Source organism: Petromyzon marinus, chromosome 35 (genome assembly GCF_048934315.1).
Source record: "Petromyzon marinus isolate PM22_M1 ecotype Great Lakes invasive population chromosome 35, UKy_Petmar_22M1.pri1.0, whole genome shotgun sequence".
In the NCBI taxonomy this organism is placed as follows: Eukaryota; Metazoa; Chordata; class Hyperoartia; order Petromyzontiformes; family Petromyzontidae; genus Petromyzon; species Petromyzon marinus.
Genome location: NC_133701.1, coordinates 2,501,926 through 2,509,859, shown reverse-complemented (window position 1 = coordinate 2,509,859; position 7,934 = coordinate 2,501,926). Strand labels below are relative to the sequence as shown.

Genomic DNA, 7,934 nt, shown 5'->3' with positions numbered 1-7,934 from the left:
AGAGGCGTGCAAGTGACTTCATCATCGGTGTGAAACTCAAGACCGCATCTTAACGTTGATTTACATGCAAGGGTGAACTGCGATCTTTGAAAAAAAAAAGCAGAGACACCGCGACGATAGTGTAACGTGGTAACAACCCGCTAAACATAACTGTCTGTCTCGCCACGTGGAAATATTTGTGACCATTATTTAGATGTGTTTCTGTGGAGAAGAACAAAACAGACGCGCGGGAATGTTTTGTTTCGATTTATTTACGGCCCGCTGTCAATCAGCTGCTGTGTAAATGCCTCCCGACGCCGTGTCGGAACACGTGACCTGTTAATCATACTTCACCGCGCTGGTCAATGCGGGGTGGTGAATGGTGCACCGCTCGCCGCCACTGATGATGGGGCACGGCCGGGAATCAAACTCAGGTTCGCCGGGTCATAATCACGGGGTAGAATATCTCACTGTAGCAGGCGATCACTGTAGCAGGCGATCAAACGTATTGCAATGAGTGCTGCACCGCATGCGTAGTATTGCTTTGATTACGCGGCTCACATCAACCTGGACTTGTAATGTTCCGGAGAAGACTCACAGCTATCCCAGAGCAGCGAACCCAAAATAGACAACGTCCTGGAAAAAAACAGGACAGGTTGCAACCCTACTAGTGAGCCATCCCCTGCCGAGTCAGGTGAGGGCATTGCTCCGATTGACTTTCTCTCCAGCACTCGAATATGTCGCCGCAAAAAAGTGATGACGACTCGAGTCACCATCGCCATGGTCGTCATCGCTCGCCCGCAGAGGACTTGAAACGGAAACAGCGGCAGCAGTGGCAGCTGTTAGCTGAGCAGGCAAGGGGCGCCCCACAGTCGCGAGGGAAGAACGTTCGTGATCGACACAGCGCGTGGCGGTGCTGGGGTGGGGGTTGGGGTGCTGGGGATCTTTACAAGTCGCTGGCATCCGGCGAGGAAGCGGCTTTTATTGAGCGCAGTCACGGCAGGCGCGAGGCCGTAGCTGTGGGCGTTTTTGCTGAGCGCCTCCTCGCCTGCTCCCTTGCTCTTCAGCAACAACAGCAAGGCGCCGCATTCCCCTACGAGACTTGTCCCCCCCCCCTCTCTCTGTTCCACCAGCGCCACCGCGGAGCGCTGCCGTTGCAGGCATCCTGCGCCAGCGGGCTGCCTGGTGGAGGTTACCGGACACGGAGGGACAGGGCTCCGCGGCTGATGTCGACGTTTGTCTCATCAGGCCCCGTGGTCAACGGGGGAGCGGTGGTGCAGCGGTTAGCGCGACGCTGCGCTACGACCCCGGCTACCCGAGTTCGATTGCCGCTCACGGCCAACGCCCGCGACGATTATCTGAACCGGTTCTGGGCCTCCCCTAGGTCGACTCGGCCTCAAACGAGTACCTGGTGCGGTGTGTAAACATCGCCACTCGGGAAAGAAAGACGGCCTGGTGTGGTGCTGCCCCGCCCCCCAACTCCCCTCCCCACCCCCTCGTGTGCCCTGCCGGCCTTCATAGGTGCTCGCTAACAGCGCTTGCAGCAAAATTCTGCGAAAGCTATACGGGTAATATTTGATGGTGTACAACGCAGTCTCCACCCCTCACCATCCACTCTCTCTCTCTGTAGCCTCTCCGTTTACGTCGTACGAAGAAGGGCCATTGCCCGAAACGTTGCCTATTACAATATATACGAGCTATTGAATTAATCTGCACTGTTGGCAGCGCACATGCGATGACACTGTGCGGCGCATTCCGCGTGAATTGGTGGGCCATGCGCAATCTCCATCCGCTCAGCGAAGGAGGCCCAGAGGCACTGAATTAATTTCCATTTTGATAAATGTGCCCATTAACTCTGATTACGCCCGTTGAGCGTTACTTTAGAGCAATTTAGATGTTGACTGCAACATTCAAATGAAGCTTTTTAAACGTGGCAAATTAGTCTGTGATCATTTTTCAGGTTGACATGACGCATGCGTGTAACTCCTAACGCCGGTCGATTTGCGCGAATCCAATTTCCATTTGCATATAAATTGTTAACTTTGCCACGGTCGCCGTGCGGATTACACTGCGGCTAAAGGTGGAAGATCCGAGACATTTCAATTTCCCCGACCACATCGAGTCACGGTGCACCTTCTGCTGCCTCTGCTGACGTCGGAGAAATCGGTGTAGCAACGAAAGCAACAACAGCAGCGGGGCCTTTGTTGTGGAAGTGGCCCCACTGGCTCCGTGCACTGGAATGACAGCAGCAGTGCGACTACACTCCCGTGAGCGACTCGGCAGCTGGCCTGCAAACAGGCATTTAGACTGCCAGTAGGGGGGCGATGATTACTATGTGGTCTATCCTAGGGAACCGCCCAGCGGCAGCTGTCCCTGTACGGCACAAGGTGGCTCTGCAGCTGACCTGCAAACGGGCGTTTAGACTGCCAGTAGGGGGCGATGATTTGCTGCAGACTCAAAGAGGCTCCTGCCGGTTCATATGAACCGCTTTGTTTGGTTACCCAGCAACACCGTCGCCGCTGGGTATCGCTAATTGGTTGTACGGTTCGGTGGATGCATGACGCTGAGCCCAAGGGAGCTGAGCACGAGTGATTTAATCCCAAACGCAGTTATATATTTGTTGCATTATTCCGCGTGTTTACCCAGCAGATCCTTTTTTCAGGAGGAGGAGTTCTGCCAAAGTTTCTGCAGTAGGGGGCGGTCGCTGTACGCGGCTGGCTGCTGCTGCTGCGATTGTGGCTTTTAAAGAGAATGGGGTGAACACCGGCACGTGACTTCGAGAGAAGCTGTTCCACCTTGGAAATCAGCTTAAGGAGGCCTGCCTGCTGACTCGACGCTGTTTGAGGAAACCGGACCAGGGTTTTGCTTGCATTGAAGCAATGCTGCTGAAATGACGCACTCCCAGAAGCCTCCGCGGTTCACTGGTTGTGTAAATGTTGTTTTGTTTCGTCATCTTGGAACGCGTCTTGCTGGTATTTAAACAGTTTAATAATGCATGGGTGTTGTGTTAAACTGCGAGGCTTACGTGGTTGTTATTGTTGGTGTTGTTTAGACGTGAAAATGCAACATTCTGCACCATCTGCCCAACAACAACAACTCACATTTGTAATACACCCATCGTGGAACGAGCGTTTCAGAACCAGGAAACACAGAGGGTGGAGTGGAAGCGAGCGAGTAAAGAAAGTTGAGACGATAAGTAACTCACTCGTCCACTCACTCAATCACTCACCCACTCACTCATCCACCCGCCCACTCACTTATCCATCCATCTACTCACTCATCCATCCATCTACTCATCCACCCGCCCACTCAATCGCTCACGCACTCACTCATCCACCCGCCAACTCACTCATCCACCCACCCACTCACTCATCCATCCGCCCACTCACTCATCCACCCGCCCACTCATCCACCCGCCCACTCATTCACTCACCCGCCAACTCACTCATCCACCCGTCCACTTACTCATCCATCCACTCATCCGCACACTCACGGACTCACCCGCGCGCTCACCCGCTTCATCATCTCGCACACCGAGCTGAGAATTGACATCGCGGAATGTTCTACGGAAATTGCCGAGACCGCTGGGACGATTTTGCTGACTCGGTGATGACAACTCCGAGTGTCGGTCAATCCGAGCGAGATGGACGAGCGCTACCGAGGCAATCTCTCTTTCTCTCTCTCTTTCTCTCCCTTTCTCTCTCTCTCTCTCTTTGGGCCGTCCATAAATGACGTCACGCGATTTTGGACGATTTTTGACCCCCCCCCTCGTCACATGGCGTCACAAAAAGTCAGACCCCCCTCAAATATGACGTCACAAAGCTCTGCCCCCCCCTCCCAAAAAAAACATGCTTCAACATTGTAGTGCGTATTTAATGTGGCGCTGCACTCTGATGTAGGAGAAAACATTTATTAAAAATTCTATTTGGTTAAGTAGAACGTGTTGTCTATATTTATTTAAAGTTACGCATTTTTACGTGACGTCACATTTCTCAACCCCCCCCCCCCTCGTCACACATCGTCACAAATGTCTGACCCCCCCCTCCCTCGATGTGTGACATCATTTTTGGACGGCCCCTTTCTCTCTCTCTCTCCTCCCCGCTAAGCCACGCCACCAGTGCCACAATCCTCGCCACTGACACTGAGCCACGTGGAACGGACGAGACGCGTCCAGCTTTGTGAGTTTCTGTCCCCCAAACTCTGCGAAGCGTGGACGCGGAGCGCTCGCGAGCCGCATCCCACCCACCGCTCGAGTGGGGACGTGGGCGGCAAGGGGGGTGAGTGACTCACAACTCACGCCGATCATCGGCGTCGCTCTCGCCCCCCCCCCCAACCCCCCGGCAGTGTGAGCGCGAGAGCGATGGTGGTGCGTTGCACGGCGCATGAGGATTGCGAGACCTTCCCCGGGCGCACTAATCGCTGCGTCCTTTGCCCGTGGGTGGCATCACTCACGCGGCCTCCCACCAGCCGCAACGCGCGACCTCTCGCCCGCCGGCCTGCCTGCCACATGGCCGGCCTGCTCAAGACCAATTCTTCGACCACATCAATTCCATACACCCAGCCATCAGATTTACCATGGAAGTCAAAAAAGATGCCAATCTACCTTTTTTGGATGTCCTAATAAAAAAGAGACTTGATGGTTCAATGAGCCACTCTGTCTACAGGAAAGCTACCCATACGGATGCTTATCTGAAACCGGATTCCCACCACCATCCATCCCAGAAGAATTCTCTCATCAAGACTCTGTACCATAGAGCCCAATGCATATCTGACCAGGAACACATAGCCAGTGAACTCAAGCACGTACACCAAGCTCTTAAGGTTAATGGTTACTCCGACTACACAATCCGCAAAGCTATCACTCCAACCATGAAGAAGGACCCTCTTGAGGAGCCTTTCAAAACCATCACTTTACCCTACATTGCGGGGATCACAAAAAAGATCTCCAAAATCTTGAATAAACACAAGATCCAGGTCCGATTCAACACATGACATAAAATCCGTGATCTGGTTCCGTCTGTAAAAGATGTGATTCCGGACTTACAGTACCCTGGCGTCTACAAACTATGTTGCCTCTGTGGTAGTAGTTACATTGGAGAAACCAAACGACATGTCTCGGACCGCATTCGTGAACACAAAGCAGACCTAAAACACGGTAGGACCAACATCTCAGCCGTGGCAGATCACTGTTATAATTCAGTAGGCTCACATGACATTGATTTCTCCAAGACAGAGGTTCTTTGCAAGCCATCTGGCTACCATGAGAGATTCGTTCATGAGGCTATCCACATATACAAACACAGAGACAATTTCAACCGAGAAGATGGATTCTGGTTTAGCAATCATCGGAAGGATTTGATTAACCATTTTGGGTCTTAATTGATTGTTCACGCTTACGGTGGCTTTCAGACTGCATCCATTATTTTCGTCTCCCCCCTCCTATTTTCCGAACATAGATGGACTCGTCCATCTGAATAACTGCCAAATCGCTCTCCGTGGTGCTAACGTTAAAAATAACCGCCACTTTTTTCAAATTTTCTTGTTGTGGTTTTCACACCTAATGATGATTGCTTGTGTTGCAGTCGAAACGACGTGAGAATTTTATTCTTTTAAATTCTTATTATTTTATTGTTTTCCTTCTACGTGACTTTACCGAAAGAACCAAGAATATAACATTAATACTGTCATGTCAACTTGTAACGCGTCGCCACCGCACAGCATTCGCTCGCTCTCGTCCAGAGGGAACGAATCGGAGGCGCGAAGAGGAACCACAAACGAGCGTGAGGGCAGACACGCGATGAGCCGGCGACAACAATTGCCCGAGCTCTGCGATCCTCTATATACGAAGGTGTTCGTAATGTTTACTTGTGGGAGAAAGCCTGAGCACTCGGAGAAAACCCCACGCATGCGACGGGGAAACACTCTATCCCATACGGACGGAACACATGTTTGCTCTACCGCCTCCTCCTCCTCGTGGCGAGCCAGGGTATGGCTCCACCTCGACAGCCACGCAAAGGGAATTCCACAGCACTTGGTGCGGGGATCCACCGACCCTCGCTGCTGCCTCCACACACAGTGCTGGAGTCGAGGGGTCTCATGAAAGAAAACAACAGAAAATGCGATAACCGGTTTGCACCGTTTCCTTTTGAAACCACTTGAATTCTGGTGATTGTTTTTATTTTGTATTGGATCATCTCCCCACGGATAGGGGCCACCTCATTCATCCACCTCCACCCAACACACCCGTGCTCTCTTGACAACGAGCCGTGTGTGTCTTTATCGAGTGTTGCCAGGACATGTGACTCAAGTCATTGCCTCCCTCTGACTCCCCTCCCTCCCTTGCTGCCCCCCCTTCCTCCCACCCAGCTCATTGTCACCTCGGATTAGCACGGTTGGCTACGTACGGTGTGAAAGAAGTGTAACATACAACTCAACCTCCCACCACCACCATCACCTCGCTTGCTCCCCACAAATCTCCGATAATCAGCGCCGCACGATGATGTTATCCACAAATAATTAACACACGCACGTAAAAAAAACCACGCGCGTGGCTAACGAATAGGAGAGAGAATGTCGCCTCTCGTCATCAAGGGGAACGCTCGCGACAACAGCTGGGCAGAGCCACGAATTCGCACTCTGATGAAGGTAATCGGCCCAGCCTCCCCCCTCCCCGGTGATTTTAAATCTCCGCGTTTCTTTCGCTTTCGATGGCGATTACTCAGACTCGACCTCTCTCTCCGTCTGTCGTCGACAGGAACGCCACGAGTTGCCCGCGCGCCCGTCGAGTTGACTCCGGGCGCTCCGCGCGCGTCGCTTTCGATTGACGGAGTTCAAAATTGCGCCGCGATTTTTCGCCGTTTCTTTATCCACCCCCCCCCATTGTTCCGGCGTTCATTTGAGGCCGTTTTAGTTGTTGTGGTAAATCGACGTGTTTCTACTGCCGCTCCGTTGCCCGAGCATGATGATTTGTTACCAATGTGGGCGCGCGGTGCGCGTTGTTGCAATGCGTTGTTGCAATGCGTTGCTGCAATGCGTTGTTGCAGTGAGTTGCTGCAATGCGTTGTTGCAATGCGTTGCTGCACAGCGTTGTTGCAATGCGTTGCTGCAATGCGTTGTTGCAATGCGTTGCTGCAATGCGTTGTTGTAATGCGTTGCTGCAGAGCGTTGTTACAATGCGTTGCTGCAATGCGTTGTTGTAATGCGTTGCTGCAGAGCGTTGTTACAATGCGTTGCTGCAATGCGTTGTTACAATGCGTTGCTGCAATGCGTTGTTACAATGCGTTGCTGCAAAGCGTTGCTGCAATGCGTTGCTGCAATGCGTTGTTGCAATGCGTTGCTGCAATGCGTTGTTACAATGCGTTGCTGCAATGCGTTGCTGCAATGCGTTGCTGCAATGCGTTGTTACAATGCGTTGCTGCAATGCGTTCTTACAATGCGTTGCTGCAATGCGCTCCATGTGGTGGCCGAGCCTAGGGCGTTGGCGTGCGAGGTGGACGTCTGTGAAAAATGAGATTTATAGCTCATCGCACTCCTCCAGTCTAAATTTGATGACGATTCTGAGGTGACCGTCCGTTTCACTGTCGTGCGAGAGAGGCTCTGCTTTCTGGAAGACGGATAGTGGGCGGGGGAGGGTGGCGTGCCCTTACAGATGTTGATGTCTGCGTTTGGCGACGGTGTCGACGTCTCACAGATGCGCACCGTTTGCATAAAACAACACGCAGACACGTCCACAACAAACACAAATTCCGTCGCCCGACGGAAGACAGACGTTGCGATGAAATCCCGTGGTTCAAATCCAGGGATTTCCACTGCGAACAGATGCAGCCGGAGTCATCGCTGGCAGGCAACTTCATCAGGGCGTGGCTTCTGTTTGCAATGATTGAAAATGTTCCCCTCCGGGTCGCGTGGTGAACGTGGCCGTGTTTAGTCAAGTTCGGTGTTTCGCTGAACGCCCC

The 7,934-nt window shown here is 52.6% G+C and overlaps 1 long non-coding RNA gene across 1 annotated transcript in view; it reads left to right on the top strand.

Annotated features, from left to right (window-relative positions):
- The first annotated feature begins 4,114 nt into the window (after positions 1 to 4,114).
- LOC142929809 (uncharacterized) overlaps positions 4,115 to 7,934 on the top strand; it is a 68,819-nt gene continuing 64,999 nt past the window's right edge. Inside the window, exon 1 of the long non-coding RNA XR_012945958.1 lies at positions 4,115 to 6,624. This is a non-coding gene — a long non-coding RNA (uncharacterized LOC142929809). The remainder of the gene's footprint in view (positions 6,625 to 7,934) is intronic.